We start from the raw sequence: 25518 nt of genomic DNA on the forward strand, positions 1-25518 counted from the left end.
AAAGGTGATAACATGGTAAAAAAAGTTCATTAGATTTTTTGCTCCTGTCACCCAAGTCCCTAGTAGAAATTCTGTTACGCAGAGTTTGGCCCAAAAAGATTCTTGGCATAATTCCATTAAATCCTGCTTTCTGTTTACAACAAATTCTACTTCGTGTAGGGGGTCTGATTTGGTATGGGATTTAACTTTCAAGATGTGGGATAAGAGAACAGAAGTTGTTACAGGATACAATGACTTAGATCGCCAAGACTGACGTATTTGCCCGTGAATGTGTCTCATTTTCTTTCAGTGCACATACAGTGTGAAGAGACAGGGGAAAACTGAAAGAATGAACTTTTACGCTGCAAAATTGTATTTAATATAGAGCCAGCGATAACAAGAGCTCATCTGGCTTGAAATATTATTGTGACTTTTGTTTGCTTGGCAAAGCACAGAGTTGTTCATATATATCTTCTTCCATGTTCCCTTTGCTGAAACAAGGACAGATAAATTTCTTTCCAAGAAGCCAATTACCCACTAACAAAACACAGTATGCAGGTGGAAAGTATCACTGGAAAATAATACCCTATCTTCCATTCTGCACCATCATGGAGGCATATGCCACTATTTCTGGAGGTGATGATAGGCTACCGAGCTTCCTAAGCTGCTTGGACTTCTGTCACTCCTTTTCACACCAGCTCTATTTTTACATTTTCAGAACCCTGTTGGAATCAAAGAACCCCATTCCTTTGCAAACTACAAACTTCTGCAGTGTTTTTGCTGTCCCTATTGCAATTCCAGTTACTGTTTGGTTTCTGCTGATATTTTTTTTTTTTCATGTTTGTTAGGTCTTACTCCATCATCTTTCCAGTTCTTCCCTAAATTATACAGAGGAGGTATGTGCTGCAGGGCTTGGGGATTTAGCCTACTAAAGGCTCCCTTTAGTGTTAATGGAGATCATATGTAAATCTGTGCACAGCCCAGAGAAATCTTTTCCTTCATTTTTTTTGGTGAAGGGTGATATAAGTGCGATTAATTTTTATTTGATACCCTATTAAGAAGGATAACAAACTCATTTAAATGGCTTCTCTTTAATACAGATTAGAAAATATACTAAGATGCCTATACATCGTTCTGTATTTACCTGTCTTGTCATTTTAGGGAGTAGGAAAGATTTATTTTCACCATTTTCAATGATTAATTATTGTAGTGCTGGTTATCGGACTGAAATCCTTGAACAATAAAAGTCTCTAACTATTCATAGAAGAAACACTGCACGGGCACTACAGAAGCAAAAATTATGCTTTTACCCTCCTTTCACAAACACATATTGTCTCACTCTGTCCCTCAACTTAACCCGTGGGAACCTTTCAATGATTAAGTGAATAATTTCATCTCCATGGTTATTTGCTTTTTTTTTTGCCTTTGCAAGGGGCCAGTTATTGCCAGTGGCGACTGTGGCTTTTGCTGCGCACACTTGCCCAGTGATAACTGTGCTGGCATCTGCTTACAGAATGGTGATCGGCTGGCAACAACTGTTGGGTCCAGCTGTGATTGATTTGCCAACATTTGGGGGAATCCTGTATTCTACTTTCAAGTTTTTCAACCAAATAATTCATCATAATTCTATTAATCGAATACCATGTCTACAATCTGTGTTCTCTTCAGGACAGTATTTCCAATCTAAACTGCTATAGGCTGACCCTAGGAGCAGGTCATGCAGAAACTCTTACAGATCTGTATGACTTTGATGTGGAAGCTAGGGCTAATTGCATTTGACCCCTACTGCTTTGGGGCAAAACTGCACCGTCCTAGCTCTAAATCCTGATTATTTTCTATTTCTCCCTCCAAAAAATCTGTGAAAATGAGCACTATGTTGAATTTTATAGTTTTAAAATAAGTTTTCTTCCTTAATAGTAATGACAAATAGACTCTTGAGATTTTCCAAGGCGTGTCACTGCAGCCTTAATAAAATATTTGGGTTTTTTTCTAGAGTTGTTAGTTAAAGTTAGTTTGTCTGTCATTGGTAACTCTGAGACCTGGACTTGGCTCTGTGAAGATGGCTATGGCACCTTGTTGCCAGAATATATGCCCAGAAGGAAGACTGAATCCATGTCTGTGTACATCCAGATCCAGCTTTTCTCCCTTCCTGGCTCCAGAGAGCCAGGGTAGGCAGTGGGAGCCTGGCCAAGAGGAGGTGCGGTAGCCGATCATGTGTTCCCTGTGAGGAAAAGTGTGAGACTGGTTGGAATCAGCCCTCAGAGTCATCTGGTCCCAGGTCAGCAGCAGGAAGATACTGGTTTGTATGAACAATGAAAATATCAGCCATGGCTGAATAGTCTCAAAATTCAGTTTACAATTAAAAATCTAATGATAAGCAATACAGTAAAAAGCTTTTCAATGTCATTGATTAGGAATTTTCCACCAGAAAGTATGCACTACTTAAAATTAAGTACTAGTCTAGTACTAAGCATCTAAAATCCCATTAGAAATCTCGCTACCTGTGGTTGTGCAGAATCTCCAAAATACAGTTCCTCGGTTTTCTGCTTCAGCTCATTTGTCTACAGTATTTATCTAGCCTACAGAAAATTTTGGTGACCTGCTCATGTTTGCAACATGCATTTAAATGTAAAAAGGCAGGCAAATCAAGTGTTGCTGTGATGCATGGACTGCTAACAGTACTTCATTGGAAAATGTTCCTGATCTCGCTCAAAGCCTGACTGCCATACCTCTAAGTGTCATTAATTTCTGACAGTCCTTCCTGAGATTTAAATCTTATTTTCTTTGTATTATCACAGTCTCTAAACAGTAGGAATAATAATTTGGCACTTAAAAAACACTCAGATGTTAACATTGTTATGATTATATGATTGAAAACGGGGAACTGTATTAAAATATTCAAACAGGTGCTTATGGAACATAGTCCTACTATCAGTTGCCCCTAACTTTTTGTTAAATGGAATTAGAGAATTTTATTTTTCATGTCTGTTATTCCCATCTGGGTTTTACTCAGTAATTATGGTAGGAGCTAATTGCAAATTCTATATTTAGGCTGGTTAACGATTCCTTTACAAAGGATTACTGTGAGCTCTTCTTTCAGAAACTTTCACAGCTGTCTTATTTACAGCAGACATTAGCCAAGAGAGAACCCCATGGCTTTGTCCCAAGCAATTCAATTTCTGATTTGCTTGTAATGCAAGGAGTTAAACGACATTTCTGTTCTCTTGCTTGTAAGTCTGTAATCAGTATTCTCAAAGTACAGACTACACCTCTTCCAGTCTATCAGAAGCTGCTGGGAATGTTCTAAGGACACCCTTCCTTTTTGACAGCAGCCACAGTAGTTGGGGTGGGGATGAAGGCCAGAGTCTTCACATACATCCATCCTTTCCTCCCCATTTGTCCAAGAAGAGGCAGGTGTACTGAACACTGCATCACTGGGATTGGAAACATATGTGAGCCCTCCCCATAAACCCTCCCCATGAGACATATGGCCTCATCCTTCTCTGCTGGCGCTGTCAGTGAAACAAATAAGATAGGAGCTCTTGCACGGCTCTAACAACAGAACGGCTAAAGAATCCTAGTGACCAAGAGGTGAGAGTAAGTGTCACTTAGCAAGATTCATGGGCTAAGAAGAAGCTGTCGGTAGTCCTTTGTCCCTCCTAGGCGACTCACATGAACCAGAGCCCAGGTACTCCCATCTCTAGTCCTATCACCTCTTCTTGTGGGGACAAAAAGTGGGGGAAAAGAAAGCTCCCTCCTCATTGTCTGCGGGGAAACAGTCTGCATGGTCATCAAGATTAATTTCTAGACACCTATATAGCATCCTTTGAGCAGTTCTTCATATGCAAAACACAAAATACTTCAATGTTTTTTGATGCATATATTGCTTAGCCTGTAGAGAAATGGCCAGGACTTGTCTTGCAATCCAGCTTTGCTCTGGCAGAACAAAGCAGAAGAATAAGCAGTACTGCTTATTCCCAGCTGACAATTCCATCACTAGCCTGGCCACAAAAATTAGGTTACCCTGAGGGTCAGATGGGCCAGAGCCAACCGTTTACCAGAGGCAACCGCTTGGCATCTGCTTCCAATTGCTCTCAGATGGCAAATGGCTGTGCAGAGGCTGCTACCAGCCAGAAGGGTTTAGGGCAATATGAAGCGCCTCTGCATTTTGCAACTACCAGAGCTACCTTAAAGCAACAGAGCAGGCATTACCACAGAGCAGAGATCATCTGCGCATAGATCGTCTGAGAACCAGGGATTTGCAAACCCTTTGTAGCATCATTGTATGGTACGTTCAGTAGAGATGTGAGGAGAATACTGATTCTGTGCCAGTATCCTTAGTAGTGGTAGAATAATATTGAAAGGAGCCTTGCAATCATTTTGCTTTGTCTACTGTCATATGCTAAAGGCCAGAAAATACATTATAAAGCCTAGTTTAAGATGAAAAGTCAAAACAAGTTTGGCAGCAGGAATAGCATAGGATTCACAAGTAAGAGCAACCTCTTAACAACGAATTTATTAAAAGAGCCCATTTGAGCACAGGAAATGGAACACTACCCACACTAGGTAGGAAAACAAATTGGGAAGTGAGAGAACATCTTGCTTTTAAACCCAAACCTATCAATTGATTTAAATCAAAACATGTTTTTTTCATCCATACCAACTGTGCGCTTGGGAGACTGTGCTGCTGCTAGGAACACAGGAGAATAGTGCCAGGGAGAGAGGGCAAGGTGCATCCACTCCCGCTCTCCTTTGCAAGTGTTGCCCAGCAGCTAATAGAGCAAAACGTCCCAAACTCTTAAATTATTCATCAAGGCAGGTGGACAGATATCTCTACAGGAGACCATCAAAGCCCCGAAATGAATATCGTGCAGTCAAGAAAATTATTTAATCTCTTTGAACCCTGGAGGCAGTAACATACTAGGCAATGCAAGACTCTTATCACAAGTTCACGTTGTTTATATCCAGAATTTTTCTATTCTGGCTAGAGGCCTTATTGCTGTACAATTAATTTTCTCTGGTTTACATGTTTTTGCATTGGTCCCAATTATCGTTGAGTGGTCAACCTGTAGATATTTTATATTTAACTATAGAAGATGTTTCATTATATACTCTTTCTGTACTTTTTCAGTCAGTCCTTGACCTTTTTTCATTCCTGATTCCTGAACTTCCCTTCTGCAATCTTTTCACAATAAATTATCACTTAACAAAATTTAATAGTAATTTTAATAATTTCTTTGTTCATCTTAGTATAAGCAAACATATTCAGTTATGCAGTGCCTACTTTCCGGGTATCCAGCACTCCTCCTTAGGTACCTAGCATCCCCAAACCCAGACATTTAATTAAAAGGAAGCATTTGAAACTAAGTGTTTTATTAAAATCAGTAGGTCAAGAGATTCTTTGCACATTCAGCTCTCGGCAGGGGGGTGTCTGCTGGTTATTATTATAGTTACAGCTGAAATCAAGTTAGACTGAACTTAATGAACTGGCCTAGCTGCATGTCTGGGGTTTTATAGGTTCTCTAATGTTCATTGTTTTCTTAATTATCCATTTGCTGTTTTTATATTGGACTGGAGCTTCATTACTTAATGTTTCTACTATACTTGAGAAATGAAAAGTCATTTAGCAGAAAAGTACATTTGCTGTAAGCGTTAAATGTTCTTATTATCTCCTATGGGCAGAGCCTGGACATCCTTAAATCCATTCATTTAGCACAGAAGGCCTCTTGCAAGAAAAATGGATTTATTTTCTATGCTCTTTTCATTGATCCCATTTTAGAAAAATATCACCACACTAAAGGAAACAAAAAGTGCAGTTTGCAGATCTAAAGGGAACTTCATTGGAGCTGCTGGATACTCAATTAATTTGATATTAAAGAAGGAGAAAAAAAAACCTTAGAAATCCTGTTTTGAACAATTGAGAATCAAAGTATTATTCAGTTTCCAACCAAATTCAGTCCTTTCAAAAATCCAGATACCATTTAATTCATGTAAATCATGAGAGGGAGAGACCAGCAGTCAGAAGCCAGTCCACCCTTGCTGAAATCTAGAGAAACCTCGGGGAGCGGATTGTGCTCCACCTCGGGGATGGGGAGATGGGGAGGAGAGAATGTGGAACAAATGACACAGAGAGAGAAAGGGAAAGAAATGGTGGAAATACAGGTGTGTGTGGGTGTGGGGGTGTGTGTGTGAACATAGTTTGTTTTTACAGAATAGAGGAAGGAATATCCAGTACGTGGTTCTGGCTGGGTTCTTTCTCAGCCTTTCACTGGTACCAATGATATCTTTGTTAAGACAGGGCAGGAGAGAGTAGCAGGGAAGATGAAGAAAAAACACTTTAGAAAATTTAACTGATAACAAATAAAATAGTGTTGATTTTGTAGAAAGATGGGAGGATAAGAGTAAAAAAGAGCAATGCCTGGAATAAGTTAAAGTTTTGGCTGGTGATCTTTAGCAAAGCTGCCGTAACACGCAGTGGTGTTTTTATCTTTACTTCAAATCAAATCAAACCATGGCTGGTAGATTTTACGCGGTGCACAACAGTGCATTGCATCACCAGATGAAACTTTGGGATAAATTTTCATTTTGAAAAGTGAATTAGATGCTTAAATATCTTGTGAAACTGATGGAGCCCATTATCTTGTTTGTTATTCACATCTTTAAAAAATCCCTTGGTGCAGCAATAATTGCGTGCCTGAATCAACTGACTTTATGTAAAACAAAGTTTCAGATACTTTCTTCAAAATATTGCTCTCCAGCCTATTACACTTAATGTCATTCAGAACAGTCCCAAGAAACTTGGAGAAAATTGCCTTTTTGCTTTTTCTCCTAATGTACTGAAAGTACTCTCACAGTTTTATGTCCTTGTCATTCCACAAAGTATTAACTGTGTTTTTCTAGTGAGCTGCCATTGTTAGCAATATAGCTATTGCATAAGCTGCAGAGCTCTATATCTTGAATTATAAAGTGGGATGGAGAAATCAAGTCCTGTGATTGGCATTCCATGCAGTTAACAGAATGTAGCACTATAAGTGGTGATGATGGGTCCAGCCCTCCAGGCTCATTGACTTCAGTAACTCTGCCTATTCATGTGCATAAAAATTCTTTCAAGATCACACCCAAGGTTAAATCATGGGAACTTGGAAATGGCAAACTTTAAAAAGTACTTCTGAAAATAAAACAATGGGCCAACTGAAACTAATGGGAAATTTTCCATTGACTTCAAAGGCAGTAGGATGGAATCAGAGCCATGAAGCTTCATGCATGGGAAAGGAATCCATGACTGTGATTTTGTACTAGTTTCTCAAAATTGTGCTTTTATTATCGACCACTTCTTTTACCAATTTTAATAATTTCTGGCTTCTCTTCAAATAAAGCACATAGTCTTGCAGCCTAGTGCAAATAAACCTATCTCCCCTTCAAAAATATGAAAGAAATGAGAAGTAAAGTATTATCCAACTTGAATATTTAAAATTTAGCAATAAAATAACTATCACTCACAGCAAAGTCTGTTTTATTCTCTACTAACTTATCTACTTTATTCTCTGCTACTTTTGTTGAGAAAGCATACAGGACTAGATGTCATTCTAACGTATTAGCATACAGCATTGGAAAGAAGGTCAGAATTATGTTCTATTTGGTTGGTTGGTTGGTATTTTTAAGAAAGGAAGAGCATTCACAGTGTCAAATTGCATTACCAAATTGTGACATCAGTTTTTAAAGACAAATATTTTTCCAAAAATCTTAGATACATTTAGAAGCAAACCTGCAAAAAAACTTCTGTAAGGTGCTAAGAATTATGCAGCTCCTTTTTACTCATTTCTTAAAATGTTCGTGTAATCTTTTAGTCAGACTCTGGTTCAAAATATCAAAATATTGTGCAGTATGTTCTCTGCTGGACTATCATGATAAAATGGCTTGTTTTCATCAATGGAGAATTTGGCCCTGGAAGTAGAAATTCCTGAAAACTGGAGGGATGCATTTGCATACCTTTTTTCTTGATGTTTGGGCACATTTACATGAGTTTTGAGAAGACTTTGAAAAGTGAATTCTAAGCTGTTGTGTTGAGCTCATCTTACATATCTCTCTATGAACATTTCCAGCAGAAAATCAATCACGGGAATTAGGAGCATTGAACATGAAACCAGAAGCTCTCTGTATGACTAATGTGACCAACTGCAAATAATGAAACTTTCAATAATAGGCCACCTCATTGCTGTAATTTGCAGAATATTTTATTGTATAATTCCAAAATTACTGATATATTTTAGAAAATCATATTTGAGTCAAGAGCACTCTAGGAACAGAATAAGAGGTGATATTTTCAGTTAGCTATGGCAATTTTTTGTCTCAATTTGAAGACTAAGATGGTTCATTCAATCCTATGTCAATAGAAGTGCAAGAAGTGGTGAAAAACCCACAAAGATTATTTAATTTTGGCATGTAGTTGTCCATGTAATATTGTTGAATCAAAAGATTGGGATAATCTGCCTACCTGGAGCATTACCAACATGAGGTATATTTTTTGCTCATGAAATAAAATAACTGCCGTGAGTTCTACCATGTCTCATTCAGGCTCTGTTAACACCTGGGTACCATAAAATTTAGGCACTGCAATTCATGTGGGTCTCCCTATTCCAGTTTTATATTTGCTTTCTGCTGTGCCTGGTTGACACAGTATGTGCAACTATTCTTTTCAGCTTGGGCTCCGCAGTGCCATTCAAAACCCACAAAGACAAATTCCCTCTGTAGTTCAGAAAAAGCAGACTTGCAACTTTTCAGCATTTAAAAGGACTTTTGTCACCCACTGTCAGAGAGAACAAGGTAAAACCAGCATGGTCACTTTAATAGTTGGTACTTAAAACAAAAATGGATTTGAATAGTTGCTGTGGCTTTCAGCATTGTATGTTTGTGCTGTTCTGTCACACAGCACAATAGTTTCCAAGCTGTCCTAACCACAGGATCAGGGGAAGCTGTGTACTTGTTTCCTTGTAACCTTGTAAATCATACTGTCCATTTACATGCTTTCAATAAACAAAAGAATTTCTGCAAGTGCTTTCATTAAATCGAGTTCCCCACTGTTACACCAGTCTTCTTCCCTGTACTTGCATTGAATGGCTCTGTCTGAGGTCGGTAGTAAAGGCTGAAGGGGAAAAACAAACCAAAATAACAAAGCTGGAACAGTCAAACCTCAGGCCATTAAAGGCCACGTCTTCAAAGCTGGATGTCTAAGCAGAGAGAACATGTGGTTTCATTGATTGAATGCAGACTAGGAGACAGGAACTTGTAACTTTTAATTTTACTTGTGCTCCCGTCTCACTTTGTAACCCTTAAGCAACTTTATTTAACTCCGAGGAAGACCTGGCATTGCCTTGTTTAGCGTCGCAACGCCAATCCCAAAGGCCAAGGGAGGCTTAAGACACGCTGGGTTGTCCTTGTTCTGGGCTGCTCCAAGGGTGCAAGAAGGCCTCGTGAGGAAAGCTCGGGATAACCTCCCAACCGAGTACACTTGTGTAAGATCCTAAAGCCCTCGGCCTCACTCCCTTATAGCCCATGTACTGGGTCTTCTCCTCCATGTTTTGGAAAAGCCTGAGCTGCGTTCGGTGCTGGCTGTGCTGGGGCGGTTTCCCCTGAGGAGACCGAAGGGTTCCCGCAGTTCCCGTGTTTACCGCGGCCCCGTGCCCATCCACAGCCGAACCCAGCACACACAGCCGCTGTCTCTCAGTTTCTCAATCCAACCCAAAAAATAAAAAAGCTTTGAATTCCAGGAGAAGGCTAATAATGCTTGTCATGCCTCGATTTTGCAAGCGATGGTTAGCTAACCCTGGGAACAAAAGCAGCTGAAGCGCGAGGCCTTATCTCCCAGGAAAAAACAGGAAGGGCCACGAAAGGATTCTCGGCAGGAAGAGCAAACCCTGCATCAGCTCCCGGCTAACGTGTTACCTTCCAGTGGCAGGGATGCCTGCCGTAGTGGGGCTCTGGACTCCATGACCCAGGAGGTCAGCCCCAGGCCCACGAACCCGGGAATTAGCCTGTCTCCTGCTGGCAGCCATCTGCTCACAAGCAGGGGCAGAGCTGCGTTCCAGGGCAGAGCTCTCAAACCCCAGGCTGACACGGGTAAGCGAGCGCTGGGGTAAATATAATTAACTGTATATTATATAACCAAAAAAAAATACCTTCACAAAGCCAGTGTGTGAACATATGAGGCCTGGCCTTTTGACTCTTTATTTTGAGGATGGAAATCCAAAACCTGACAAGTTAAAAAAAAAAAAAAAAGTATCAGAAAAGGAAAATTTCCTTCATTCCTAGCATGGCACTGGCTCAGGGAAGCCGGTGATACTGCCACAAACCCTGTGTCTTTGCCTGGTGAACACAGGCCTGCGGAGGACACTTTATCTTGTTCGTTTTCATCATCTTTGTAATGAGATCCCTGGGACAGGCTACCCATGCAGCTTGATGGAGAATGCTGTTTTTAGGTGCTTGGCTTCATTTTACCTTCTGTTATGCTTGGGAGAGATAGACTTGTCATAAATATTCAAGTGGGAAGCCAGGTGGGATAATTGGATTAATCAGTCATATTTACTTAATGCTCACACTGAGTTTAAGAAACACATCCACTGGTGTTATGCCTGATTATAGGTTCTGACATGCAACCTTGCCACTTCTGATTTTGTTGTGAATCTTAAGACAGTTGGCATTTTTTTTATGGCTCCTTCTCCTGGAACCTGTGGGTCCAGAAGAACTTGAGCTTTTCTTCCCTGAGATGCAAACCTCTGTGATTTATAGGGATGTGAATAGTGCTTGCAGATCTGAATGTTAACCACTGTCCAGGCCACTACAGCATTTCTTAGGAAAAAATATTATTTCAGCACTTAGACAACTCCATGTAGAGCTTCTCTGGGTGCAGGGGTATGCTATTTGCTATGCATTAGGAGGATGGTCTCATTTTCAGTCCTGTCTTCACTGACTGCTTCCAACTGTAAGGTAGTTTTCACCCAAAGATCTTGTCAGAGAAAAAGGAATGTCTACAAAGAAGAGATCCTGAAGACTTATTTTCTATCAGTGGAATGACACTGATTTCTCCAAATACCCCCTTTAGAAGTCTGCCCGACTGCTCCTTGCTCAGTAATTAATCAAAGGTTTGGAGTCAGGAAAGAGAAATAGGACTATCATGCATGCAACTGCCTCGTCTTCACACCGTTTCAGACTCTACTTCTCCTAAGAAATAGCCTCAAGCTACCACCTCATTTTTCGCCATACTCATCACCCATTCTAATGACCGATGGCTGGACACTACCGACCTAGTCTGGATTAGAAAGGACAATCAGAAGGTGAATAATAATGTATGCAGTGACAAGTATGACTGTGCCCAACAGATCGCAGGATATAATTATCCTGTAGCAATAAAGCAATGTTTGATCCTTCGTGGCTGTGTTAACACTGTCAGATCGTGTTTGTTATGTCTTGCTGCAGCTGCTGCAAAAGCTGAGCTGACCCTCTCAGAGAGAGACTGCAAATACAGCATGGAAAGCAAATTCTCATTTCTTATCACAAATCTGTAACTGCATGTTTTAGAGAAGGAATAAATAAGCAAGCCTTGCTTGCTCTTACCAAGCATTTACTATCAGGACCATAGCTGTCAAAACACCATCTCTGGAATTTATTTTGTTTACTTTATTACTTTCAAACAGCAGAAAAATATTTATTTCTTAGAAAACAAACTTTTAAAAATGTGATTGTTATTACTTATGTTAACAATGGCAGAGAAGAGTAGAAGTTTTTGAATCGTTCATCTACAAAAAGCGGAGAGGGATCTATCTGCATTGGTGCTGAGGTATTACTGGTGTTGATGGGATGAAATTGAGTGAAGGATCAGAAGAAGTAAAAGCGTGGATATCCTCTGCTTTTGGTGTTTGGTTTTTTTTTGTTTGTTTGTTTGTTTTTTAAATCACTATATTTATTCTGAAGTATTGTTTGTGAAAAGTATCAAGTTTAGGAAGAGCTAAGATTTTTGCTAAGTTCTCTTTACATTGAAGCACAACCAAAATTATGGAATCTATAGGTTAGTGGAAGATGAGGATCTGTCAGAGTATCTTATCACAAAGGAGGTGAAGTGAGCTAGTGAGCAAGACCTTCTTACAAAGGACTTTGTTTGACAATCTTCCCAGCAGTCAAAAAGGAAAAAATATAACCTAGCAAGTTCACAGACTTTATATAGACTTTATATAGCAGCTGGTCTAATGACCTTTTTCAACAAGGTTTGGGCAGGAGACTGAGAAGAAAGATCCCATCTATATAATATAAAGAATACAAATGGAATTGAAAAAAGTATTTAATGATGTTTCTGCAAAGCTTAGAGAAATAAAAATTACAGATGTGTTCAAACCAAAACCCTAGTCTCAAAACAGTCTGAGTTTCAAGGCAGTGCAATTCTATATACAGACATTGTGGCTTGGGTTTTTCTCTACAGGCAAGGTTCAGAGGTCATTGAAGAGAAGAGTCCAAAACATGATGATATGTTTCAGTTCCTTATGTGGTCACTGCTTCACTCTATAAAGTTTCCAGTCCTCTAAAGCTAAAGCAGGACATTGCTATTTAGGGAGCTAGAACTTACTGCAGCCCTGGAAGAAAATTTCTGCATTATCATTTTACCATTTTATTTTTGCACTTGCTTTAAAGACTCATGGCCTCAAAAGCAGAATAGAACAGTGAAGTCTCCCTATTTCTTTCTGCCACATCTGGAATGCTCAGGAGTAAATAACAATGAGATGACATTAAATGGTTGGTTTAGGTTTAATATTATATTTGTGGTCATTAGCAACCATCCAGAGTTTCAAAATGCAGAACTTGAGCTGTCAAGGGCTTTTAGGCTATCAGATAGATTACAGGATGGCACTGTATTTAATTTCTGATTCAAATACTCTGCAAGTGTAATGGACAGGTCCATGCATGCTACATTTCCACTGCGGTGCTCAGTCCCTAGTTCTGACCATAAAATGTGACTCACTAAAACATAAGAAATTCCCAACTCAGGCAGACCGACATTCCGTCTAGCTCAGTGTTTTGTCCCCAACAAAGACAAGAAATTGTTGCAGTTGCCTTTTGCTATCTGTTTCCCCCCTGCGCACCCCAGCAGTGCCCCAAATGGTGGAACTAGCCATATTAGCATGAACATCCCTTCCTCTTTTCTTTAAGGGAACCTGTTTAGAAACCATGAAATTGTGGAATCCTTTTTCGAACCTGGTGAAACTGTCTGTTCTACAGACACCTGTGGCAGCAAATTCCACTTTGCTATCTGCTGTGTAAAAGAGTACTTTGTATCATCTGTTTTAAAAAGGTATCTTTCTAACTTAATGAATCTCAGTGCCTTTTAGTATTGAAAATATGATTTTCATACAGGAATATTCCTGATACCATGCTTGTTGTCAGGCGGCGGTAGTCAGGAGCTTCCCAGGTGAAGACTGGTGCCTGTGAATTTAATAAATTTGGTACAGGTACCTATGCAAATCACCCTATATTTTCTTTCATTATAGTGCAGCTCAATGATTTGTAGGAAGTGAACTCAGAGAGTGACCAGAACAGCCACAGTGAATGTGTTTAAACATTCAGTGCTAAGTCAGTCCTTATCTGTACTTCAGAAGTGGTTGGTTATTAGTAATAATAATGAACACTTCCTTTGGCAAGTCTTCCTCCTTCATATAAGCCCTACACAGAAGATTTGAGTACATTTTTTTTTTTTTGGAGGAGGTTTAATGCTTAAGATACTTGCAGTCAATGTGGAAACAGATTTCTTCTGTCTCTCTCTGTCTTGCATGCGAGATGGTTTTCTGCTTCACTGCAACAGAGGAGGGCAATATCTCCCAAAAGGCTCAAAAGCCTTGAAGATAATTGCTGCCAGGGTGGGTTAGTTTAAGCCTGTGTTTGGATAGAGCATGTGGCAGTATCTCTCAGGATGTATGGTATTAGGAAATGCAGTTCATTTTGATTGAACTAGCAAGGAAAGGATTTCTAAAATAATATTATACAGTAAACAAACTCCACTGCTGTGGGCTGAGCTTATTCAAGCTCTTAGGAGATTTGAATAGTCTGTTGTCCTCTGGCATAACTGCAACTGTTTAATTTTTTGTCCTTTATTATTTCACACCACTTTTTGAATGAAGGTCAGCTGTTGACTATAAAGGGTCAGAGATGTCTAGGTATATCTGGAGTCAAATGTCTAACAAATTCCTGCCAAATCCAAACTGAAGGGGGTGTGTGTGTGTGTGTGTGTGTGCGCGCGCATGCGAGCGTGTGTGTGTGTGTGTGAAGGCTCAGGTGACTTCCCCCCCTTCGTATTTATTCCAATCTCAGTGCCACTTCTGTTGTCTAGGCTGTATGTCCTGCAGAAGACAACACAGACACAGTACCCCAAAGACAGAGGTGCTGTAAAGAGGGCTTTGTTCTATAAGAACATTTCCTTTGTGTAACCAAAGCAACATCTGCAGCTTCTCCCATTCTCAGAATCCTTTTCCCAGGCTGCTTCCTGCTCTGCTGCCATTCTTCTAACCATAAAGCAGAAGATTTTGAGGTTTTTTTCCTCATTTGCTCCATAGGTATTCTTCCACATCTGCAAGCATGTATGCAATATGAATGAAACAGGAAGGTGCAAGCCTATGCCTGCTGTTACGCGTGTATGCAATAGAAATATTTCCCTGGCTATAAAAGCTGATTTGCTTTTTAGTTCCCTAATTTTATATTCCCCAATACAAAAGGATCATGTAGAGGTCACAGCAGACTAGCAGAGGTAAAATTGCTGAAAATACCACAGATTGGATGTAAAGGTAACACTAACTTTATACTCTACATCAGTGGGTTAAAACAAATATATGACTTATTAGTAAAAGTGTAAGTAAAGAACCTGTGCCTCTAGTATCTAAATTTTTGGTGTAGACATAGGTCAGGATCCCAGATTTCCCATGCTTACAAAGATACTGGTATTAGGGACCTAGCTCAGTTTTTAGTTCAAGCAAAAAACCCATCAGCAAGCCCCCAGATCCCTCAGCAGATCTTCCTATGAGGTCCATTTAAAGTACCCAGAGGTCTACACAGAAAACATAAAAGAGTGTCTTCTCATTTGATTCCTGCAGTGACCTGAATAGATAGAGTGCTCTGCAAACAGAAGAAAACAATAATTGCATTTTTGAGCAGGCGTATTCTGCTGCCTGTAGAATAGCTGAAAACTCTATCTCACTTTTTTTTATATTTCTCCCTCTGGCCCTCTCTCAGGTTTTATTGTGCACTGCCTCTCTGCCTTCCTGAACTCATTCAAGATGTCTAGTTTTGTATAAGCACAAAATGCTGATAAGAATACTGCTGTGATGCCTTGCAATAACAACTGTGCTGAAAAGTAGCACAAGGACACATATTGATAAGGAATCCGTTGCCTGAAATGCTTTGGCACACGTCAGATGGAATTTGCTTTTGGGCTGAAGGCCAACTCCAGGCTTCTGCACCTCTTAGGACCCACTTAAAAGCTATTAGGAGAGTTTAAGTGGTGTGCAAGTCTTGTTGGCTGTCTGCACAGAGCTAAAGAACACCCACTGTGAAGTGTTAATGGTAGAGGACTATGGTTTCTGCCCTACTGCTGGTAGGTATCGTCCGTGGGCCTGCTGGCAATTTTGATCTCACTGATGCAACCACACACAGACCTCAAAGGCAAAGGGGGGAAGCAGAAAAACAAAGCTGAATTACTTTCTGTGCTCTCTTCTATCTTTGTCAGGATTCATTCAGTGTGAAGGCTTTGAACTTCCTAATTGAAATAAGCTCTTTTTTTTTTTAAAAAAAAAAAGTTTTAGTGCAGTTATTGAGAAAATACAATGATAGAAACTTTACGACATAATACTAGGGGTTTATTCTGCTTCATAAACAGACATAGGTGGCAGGTTCTTTCCCTGTGCATTGTGGAGAAAATTAGACTTATTACCATTCCTGTATCCCTCTTTCCTCTGTTCATGGTCAGAAGACTTGCAGTGCTGTATGGCACGTGAAACCATTCACACAGAATATTCTTTCCTGCAGCCATCAGCATGGGGCAGAAGAAAAACTGGCTGGAACTGCACATTTCCAGCTTCTGGAAATATGATGTCCACTTGGCTCTGCTTTGTCTTTGTGCACCCCCTGTGTTGGCAGCATCACTGCTCCTTCAAGGAAAGACTAGAGCAGGAGGAAGACCGAGAAGTGACTTTAATCATAGCTGCAGTTGTAAACACGGTTTCTTCTTCTGCTAGGTCTTTTCTTCCCCAGGGAACTGAGCTGCTGCCAGAAATTAAAGGCAGCTAGTAGTTACTTGGTTGATGTAAACTGTTGCAGCCAGTGTTTAAACATGTAATCTGTGCTCCTTCATCCTGCAGGAGCAGTGCTCTTGCTGGCTGACACTGCCTTTGTTTATTACTCTGTGATCCCTTAAGACCTCTCATGATCTTGCGGTTTTAATTCCAGGGTTGAGAATCATTGCGTTAGAAATGTCTATTTACTATTTCTAACTTATTCTTATTTCTGCTTGTACCTAAAACTGAAGCTGTCCTGTGTTTATTTATTTGCAGTCCCATGCAGCCTCCCCTTCTCAAAGAACTTTGAAGTTAAACAAGAAATCTGAATGACTGCTGGGGAAATGTAGTATTGTACCTTTTCACCAAAGGAGAACCAAACCAGAGCAAAGTGCCAAAGAAGTGTGCTGTCACAATCGGGACTGGGCGATTCACATCCCCATTGAACCAAACACCTTCTTTAATCCCACCACCTGTCAAATTTTCCTCAATACTTTTATTCTTCAGATGTGTACATTCTTAGGATGTGTGCTTGGGCATCAATGTTGAAAAGGGACGACAGGACTGTCTCACTGAAAACAGTTATTATCGTAGAGAGTTACCAGAATCCTGAATGAAAACAAGCAAAAAATAAATGGAAAAAACAAGCAAAAGTAACTGAGGAAAAAAATCAATCCATAAATGGTCCATATCCTTGGCAAAATGTGCTCACCCACAGCCTCTGGTGCTTCTTTTCTCTCTTTAAGGGAAATCACTGCTTTTACTGGTGTCCGGGTAAACAGTGGATCTTGAGAGAATGCTACCGCATGCTGGATGTTTTTGTACTGTTATAAAATAGGTACTGCTATCTCTTTAGTGTTTTATATTACTGTAGAATAAGTATTTTTTTGTGTTCTGAGGATGTGTGGGAACACAAGGTGTTTCCTGTATGAGATGCTCTAGTGTCATTCCTGGAGTAGTGAGAATATTGCACTTTCTCCACCTGTGCATACAGGAAAGTGTAATTGGATCACTGGGAAAAGATAACAAATCCAGATCCCTAGACCCTTGTCAGGCGCTATTGATGCTGAGATATTGTACAGTGAATAAATAATTCAACTATTTAGCAGAATAGGGGTTTCACAGGCTTAACTGTATGTTCTTCATCCATCATTTTAATATCTTTCCCCTTTTCTGGCAACCGGCTATCTGAATGGCAGTGGTTTTTAAAAACAATTGATTGATAACCTTGTTTGCCTGTTACAGGGGCTGTGTCATATATGCAAGATTTGTTCTCTAGCTGCAGAACATCTTTTGTTCAGTGGCCCCATAAGTGACTACACCATACAGGACAGATTCTCTGAAGCAGTTAGAGTGCAAACAACTTTATTAATCTTTCTTGATAGCTCCTTAGCAGTGTTTATGGAGTAGTTCTTAGTACTGTGAAGGAGCAGCATGCTAAGTAATATTAAAAGGGGAAGGAGAGATCTCCATCTGGCTTTGTTGGAAAGATGAACGTATGATGACACTTTCAGCTTTACTTGTATCAAGGTGCCTGAGAGGTTGAGGGGCAGCTAGTGCCATATTTTCTCCCTGGACCATATGCTACAAATAGGGAAGATAAGAACATGGCAGCCCACACTCATTTGCCTAAGACCCCAAATGAATGATACCCCACAAGGTAAAGTGACACCATGCAGAATCTCATCAATGATGTAGTGCCATGCAACACATTTAAAATGTGTCAAGATGTTGTCTCCACAGAAGCAATGTTTAGTCACTTAGGTCACTAAAAGCAGCTTTTTCAAATTATCCACAGACGTTTTGCCAGGCTGCCCACATATCTCTAGATAAAAGCAAACTGTTTGCTTCACAGTGTAGAATAATTTATAGGTAGGGACCAATTTGCTTGCAAAGAAACAGCAGGTTGCCTTCATTTTTTCTTAGTACAAAATGCATTATGCTAAACAAAGTACAGAACATTTGTGTTCCAAAAGGGGAATTATTTTAAATTTGTTTAGTGTTATTAGTTTTTTCTCAAACAGACGTGTCCAGTTTTTGTCACAGAAAGCTGTAAGCCCTCTGGGAGAGGGTCAAGAAAGCAAACAAAGAATATTTTTTTTCTTTTCTATTTTCCTATGTTAAGTGCAGCTGTCCAGAGGCAGATAATTCCACAACAGCTTTCATGATTTTGAAATGTGGAATGTAAACACTATTTTATGAATGCTGTCATGACATGAAATTGTGTCAAAACTTACCTTTTTGGGTAAAAAGGTCAATTTTTCACTCTTCTTTTATCCTTTTTTCTCTCTCTGCCTCTGGTCATAAACGATGAGAAAGCATTGGACCTCAGGCACATGTCCTATTGAAAACATAATCAAAACTGACAAATCTCCATGAAAGGTTTTGGCTTCAGTTAAATCGTATATTTTAATGAAAATGCATTTTGTTGAAACGTTCCAGATAGCTCCTCATGTAAAATTCTTTTCATCTGCCATTTCCAACTTTCTCAATCCAGCTTTACATCATCACATAGTACATTGCTGAGTTTATTGAGCCCTAGATGAGATCCATCAAAACTATTTCACCTAAGAGATGAGATCAGTTCTTTGGGGATGAAAGACTAGGTAATTAATTCACTACCATACTAAATAGATCGTTCTCACTTTTTGACAGATTTGTTAAGTTTTGAACAGCGCAGCATTAGACTGGTGAGGAATTAGACTAGGCCTTGGGGGAAGGTTAATAAAGACACCAATAGCCCTTTGCTAGTAGGTGCAATACTCCATTTAATATGAGTCCTGGAGGTGATCATCTGTTCCTCTTTGCCCGCTGGAGTGAAACTATCATGATGGTCACCATCTGGAGTAAATTTTCAACAATCAGCGATTTTGTAATGAAAGCAGGGATATTTCTTTATAAACAGATGCTTGGGCTATCAATGACTTTGGGCTGCCTTGAAGTCCTATACAACTCAGAAGTTCATGTTGGTGGAAAACCTGGAATTCTGCATGTTTCCTTCTCCCTTGTGTTCTGTGACGGAGTCCTACCTGCTTGTGCAGAGGCAATTAAAGATTCTGTTTTTTAAATGTGTGTCCTCATTACCTTTTACTCTGACAGCTACCATTAGCTGAAATAGCACGTTTTGATGATTCCTACATTAGAATTCAGGACTCCACAGGCAGAAAGTCCTTAGAGGCAGTTTTCCATTTCTAGAACTCTCCTTCTGGGTCTGCCAGAAGCTGAAATGATCAATAACAAAGGTCTATGCAAGAATAATCCATGCAGACAGGGGTTCAGATTGGGCTGGGTGGTATAACAACCAAAAAGATAAATTTGGATGAATGGCACAACAGTGACCACTAATGCAGCCTGCAGTAGGATATGCACTATTTCTTTGATGTTTTCCATTAGATGTTCTATAGCCTTTCATTTCTGTTTTTTATTACTAAACCCAGTCATACTTCCTGACATATATCGACTATGACAAAAATTGTCTTGACCTATAGGGCAGCTGTGTGCATGAACAGGCATGAGGTTTTTTGTCATGGACTGGAAACACAGATGTTTCTAGGTTTAGAGGTTTATTACTTATCACAGGTGATATGGTCTTGATGAAGTTATGCAACATCAAATTTTGAGAATAACTTCCTTGTGTCATAAATAAGTAACTGTTGAGCAAAGGCAGGAATGAAGATACCTTAGTCCAGACAGGCTGTACTCTCCGCAGCTGAACCTTGGCATTTCAGTGCCCACTTAGGGACAAGGCTGAGAAGCTGAGCAGGATGCTTGGCACAGGACAGTGCCCAGAGGGATGAAAGCAGCCTTGAATTCATGGTTCCACCCGAGGCATTAATGCTGTTGTTCTTGCAGCTATTTCAGCCCTGCTTCCCAGGGGGAAGTGGTCACCCCAGTGATTGTCTTGCAGTTTGTTCTCTCTTTTGACCTGTCACTGGTTCCTAGTAATCAGTAAAAGGAGACAAATCTGTTGTACCTGAGCTGTATCCCTCACAAACCTTTTTTCCCTTTGCTAACTCCCTTTCCTCCTCCTCTCTTGCATGCCTTCTCATACCTATGCAATAATTGCACTCTGTAGTAACTCACAAATAAAAAGTGTCTTGAACCATGAAGTACATAAAATTCAATGCTCATTATTACCATGTAGAAATATTACTTTTCCCAGAAACAAAGTGCTGCACTGCTCAAACGGGTTGTCAGGCGTGTAACAGAGATGCTGTCAAACAAGCCAGCAGTCACTGGTGACCCCAGACATCTGTGAGGAAAGAGAAGTGTGTGCATGTTGTGTGGGCATGGACAAAGTGGGAAGAAAACGAGTCCCAGATTTATTCGTTTATTTGTTTATTCAAGATTTCCTGCGGTCCTGGCTCCCCCTCCTGGCGCTCAGGAATTGGGCTGCCCAGATTCCCGGTGGCTGACAAGAACCTGTACACCACCCAAATTTCCAGAGACAAAGCTTTTGTTCATTCTAATATCGTGCCTTTTAGAAAGGGATTTCCTGAAGCTTGCAACCTTCAGGGAAATGTGTCTGCTTCTTAAGTTGCAGGAATGTAGCTGGAAAAAGATAAAAGGCTTGGAGGAGCGGAAGGTTAAGGAAGAGCAAGGGGGGAAGGATGGCGAATGACGTCTTTAGACCCGTTGCTGCAAGATGTACCACTCTCTAAACTTTCTTCTGCCTCCACCAAGGCAGATCCAAACCCATTTCACTTGCCTTCAGCAGGCTGCTTGATCTGAGCTGTTGAGAATACTTATAAGTGCAAACTGAGGGGCAAAACCAAGTGTCCTCATCAGAGCAGAAAAGAACATGAGGGAAGAACTCATTTGTGTACATTTGCTGAATCATTTTGCTAACAGTATTGCAAAGGCAGTAAGGTCTGTCTCTGCCAAAAGCTGTCCATATAGACTTCATAGTGTCTGTAACAGTGTACAGAGACACTTTATGGTTTCCTTCCAGGACTAGCTACCGATCATTCTCCTGACATCAATATTCACTTTAGAAGGCGGCAACAAGGATGGTTTCTTCTTTTCCTCCTCACCTCATTTTCTTCCTTTTACCTCTTCTTCTTACATAATACACACCCGTAACTATGGAGCAGCCACAGCAGCAAGCACACAGAAGGGCTTCCTCTAAAAGCATTTTGGTTCCTCTGGGTCATTTTTTTTGTGCCTTTGATTTAGAGATTATAGCCTCATACGAAATTTTGAACACAAAGTTCAAACTCGCATAACTCACAGAGAACCGTAAGCAGTAAACCATCACCTAAGGCTCTAATCAGCTAAAAAAAAGCCAAAATATTCATTCATGTGTAGATGTTAGCTCTACTTATGTGAAAAAAAGGGATTTGTCAGGTATTAGTCCATAATTATTTTTTGTTACCGGATGATAGAAATACAGGGGCTTTTTTCTTTAAGCACTAGGAACTCTGTACTAGGTTTCAGAGGAATGGAATCAGATTTATTTTCTGGTTGTCATTCAATTCCAGATGTAATAGCCGTGTACTTAACTGTATATTATAATTATGTAGAGTAAGATTATGACTTGATTATGACCTTGGTCTGCAGTAAAGCCAAGAAAATTTACACCAAATGGTTTTGTGCTAAATGAAAATCACTGACTGGTAGTTGCAAAAAAGAGTGGATATGACCATTTGGTTTTGGTTTTTCTTGCCTTTCAGTTTATGTTCCATGGCACCATGAGCAGTGGATGAACTGCTAGGAAAAGTGGTGCTGGATGGTTAGAATATCAGAAAAAAACCCATCCAAAACCGTGGATTCCTAGGACCTATTTTTGATTATTTTCAGGATTCCTTGAAGGAAAGGATAGCCAAGCATTGTTAATTTGATTCCCTCTGAAAATTTAATAGCCTTAATACAAAACATGGGAAGACTAATGAAGACGGATAACCTGGCTTCAGGAGCACCACAAAACTCCTGTGCTTATAGGGCTGTATGTATCCATACGCAGGCTGTGCTCTATATGCTACCTCCTCCCTATAATCTCTGTTATCTCTCCTGGACATCAATAGGTTCCAGGCAGCCACAGGGACCTCGCCTGGCACTGCATGTCGGGAAGAGACACCATAGACACAGCCACGGAGGCAATGGTGGTCAGTGAGGGGGGAAAGGGTTCCATAAGCAGGCTGCTAGTGGGTTGTTGGTTGTTTTTTTTTTCCCTAGATACCACAAATTTATGATTGAGTAGCATTTGCAGTAATATATGAATTATTGAAACATGTTTGTTTAATGAAGCGAAATTATTTCGTGGCTATGCACAGCAGGGTGACTGAAGCTTGAAGTTGTGTGGATGATTCTGACCAGTGAAAGGGACACTAATAAAACCTTCATCTTCCCGATTTGCAGCCAGGTGTTTCAGCCTTTAAATATTTTTAATCAAAATATCTTAAAGGAGCTGTTAAGTTTCAGTGTTGAACAAAAACAAATTTGAAATTTTTATCCAGTACACCACGCCAGAATTGTCCTTCTCCAGCTAGCATCAGTCATGCCAAAAGAGAATTTAAATAAGACAGGCTTGAAAAAAGACAGTGAGATAAATATGTTGATCAGAAACTCCTCTTAAGATATGAAAGGGAATATTTCCATTGATGTCAGGAACTCAGGCCACTGAGCCAAATTTTCAGACATGGCCACCTAAAACGTGTGCATATGTTCTCATCTGTTTCAATGTGCTTTTCTCTAACTTTATTATATCATTCCTTAAATCCTAATGGGATTTAATATCCTGGCTGCACTAAGACAGGAAATATCCTAGACACTTGGAAGACATTGCTTGTGCTCCAAGGAGGATATAGTGAGAAATAATAGAAATCAAGTGTACAGGGCAAAAAAATAGAAACAGAAATTAACAAGGTGGTGATGGGAAGACGTGTTATTATTGACGCTTTTACTTGTTGATTTCTTTAATTTTAAATTAGTTGTGGCAGGTTCCCTCACCCTTGTCCTTCTCTTCCTAGACTGGTATTTAGAACTGGCTGGATTCACAACATGCAGAGGCACTGCCATCTGTAGTTTATGAGTCAATTCCCCAAGATTTACAATGATGGAGCTAAGGAATACCCTTAATTCCTCCACTTCCAAAATTCTACTTCTGCAAGTGATCAGTTCATTTGCAGAGAGACTCCGTTCAGTTCTTGTAAAAATATTGGAAACAGAGAGCTTGCTTTAAGGAAGCCAACATGGCAGGAATGGGGAGAAAGCTCAATTACTCTACCTGCCTTTCATTTTGGCAATTTGCTAAAGAACAAACTGTTTCAGCTTTTCCAGCCTTCTGGAACTCGCAGAGGAAGATTTTCCATCACAGAGTTTCTTTTTCAAATCAAGCAGGTTGTTCAGCTCTTCAATCCTTTTAAAGTCTTTGGGGTAGAGATTTCTAATACAGGGACACAACTCACTTTTGCATTAGTGATTTGCTGAAATTTGTGTTACGTGGCACTATGAGCAGTGGGTGAACTGCTAGGAAAAGCAGTAAGATTTGCTGAAAAATACTGCAACTATGACCACTACTATGAGGTATTAATAAACAGTTTTAAAAGACTACTGAGGTAAAGCTTTTCCCAAACATATTATTTAAACATATTCAGTTGTATCTTTGCTTCCTTGTTCCTTCCTTAGATTACACTGCAGTCAATCCTGAAGTCATAAATATCTAATTTGATTTGTCCTCGTGCTCTTGCTTAATACAATCAACAGTAGTTACCAATGCTTATCTTCTGCGCTGAGTTTTATAGCACTGGTTTATTAAGGACAGATAGCTGGAAATTAGGATACTGCCATTAATAAAAAGACTCCATTTCTCACCATTATAAAGGGAGAAAGCAGTAGGAAAGTTTTAATAGATTTCTAAGGGCAAAACCCATGTAAGAATAAAGAGAAAAACTCCAGCGTGCCAGTTTCCAAAGTGCTGATATGCTTAAGTGACTGTCCAGTCAAAGCTCTTTTACTGGTAATATCTAATGAGAAATGCTGCGTGTTTGACCCAATATGCTAGAATCATTACTGAAATCTTTTATTCATATGCCACATTTACTTAGGTGAGAGGTGCTCTGGGCAGAGTCCTAGAAGAAGGTGCGTGCATAAATCAGTTTTAATACGGCATTCCCTCCTTAGGAGATTCCCAGCAAACCAGGAGCTGCAGCTGCCTGCAGCTGCATGTCCTCAGCTGGGCTGTCTATCATACCCAGGAGCCAAATAAAACCTCGTCAGCAATCGGACTTACAATCAAAAGAGAGCTCAGTGCAAGATACTGACCCTGTGAGGAGGTACAGGCCGTCTGTCTCTGATGATGGAAAGGGAGTGGGAGAATCACTGTTATTACTCTGTGCGGTCCCGAGCACCTCAGAGGAGGCTCTGCACATCCTTTCTTATTTTAAAAAGCCAGTGTCACGATGGATCAGAGCAGTACGATGCAGATAGGAGCCAGGCCATATTAAAGGCGGATAAACTGTCACAGTTAGGCTCATGTTAGAATGTAATCCTGTTAGACTTTCTCTACAGTATCACGTCATCTTACATAATTGAAAAGAACCCACTCTTGACTGAAATATGCCTGCGAGAGAGAAAACCTTAAACAGCAGGGTGGCTAATTGTACTGTTTCCAGAAAAGGACAACACACATTATAGGCTACATTACAGTATATGTACATTTACCATTTGAATTTATAATGATAAGCTACAGGACGTTTCAGGCTCTCACATTTATCTCCAACCATTCTAGCCTTGAGGCTGATATTCGATGGTGCTCCAAATAAGTATAGTAATCTGCAAGTGCAAGGTTGCAGGGTTACAACAGTTTTGAGTCCCGAAGAGACTTTCTACGCTGTCAGTCCATAGGCTTCCCAAAAGCAGCATTTGGGACGTGTCATGAACTGCACAGCTGTGGCAGAAGAACAAGCTTTCACGTATTCCTGAATTACATTTCTTTCTGAATTACCTGGATGGTGCTTAAACTGCTTAAATAAAGGGGAAAAGATTTTTAAACGTGATTTCTGTTCACTGAAATTGCATTTTGCTGAAATCCCAGCCAATGAGTTTTGATTTGGGCAAACAAAATCTGGAAAAATACTGTGCTTATGTAACTGCTATTCAAGACACAGATCTACACATGCTTGGTACTTGGCAGGGTTTATATCCTTCAGTAGGTTCAAGTACGAAAAATGCAGCGTTTGTTTTCAGTCAATGGAAACAACATACAACAAGACATCATCATACAGTACAGTATCTT

At 40.0% G+C, this 25518-nt stretch overlaps 1 protein-coding gene across 2 annotated transcripts in view; it reads left to right on the top strand.

The window, feature by feature from the left end:
• The window catches only part of FLRT2 (fibronectin leucine rich transmembrane protein 2), a 61714-nt gene that overhangs the window by 29280 nt on the left and 6916 nt on the right, over positions 1-25518 (top strand). The window lies entirely within an intron of this gene.

This window comes from Falco naumanni, chromosome 7 (genome assembly GCF_017639655.2).
Source record: "Falco naumanni isolate bFalNau1 chromosome 7, bFalNau1.pat, whole genome shotgun sequence".
In the NCBI taxonomy this organism is placed as follows: Eukaryota; Metazoa; Chordata; class Aves; order Falconiformes; family Falconidae; genus Falco; species Falco naumanni.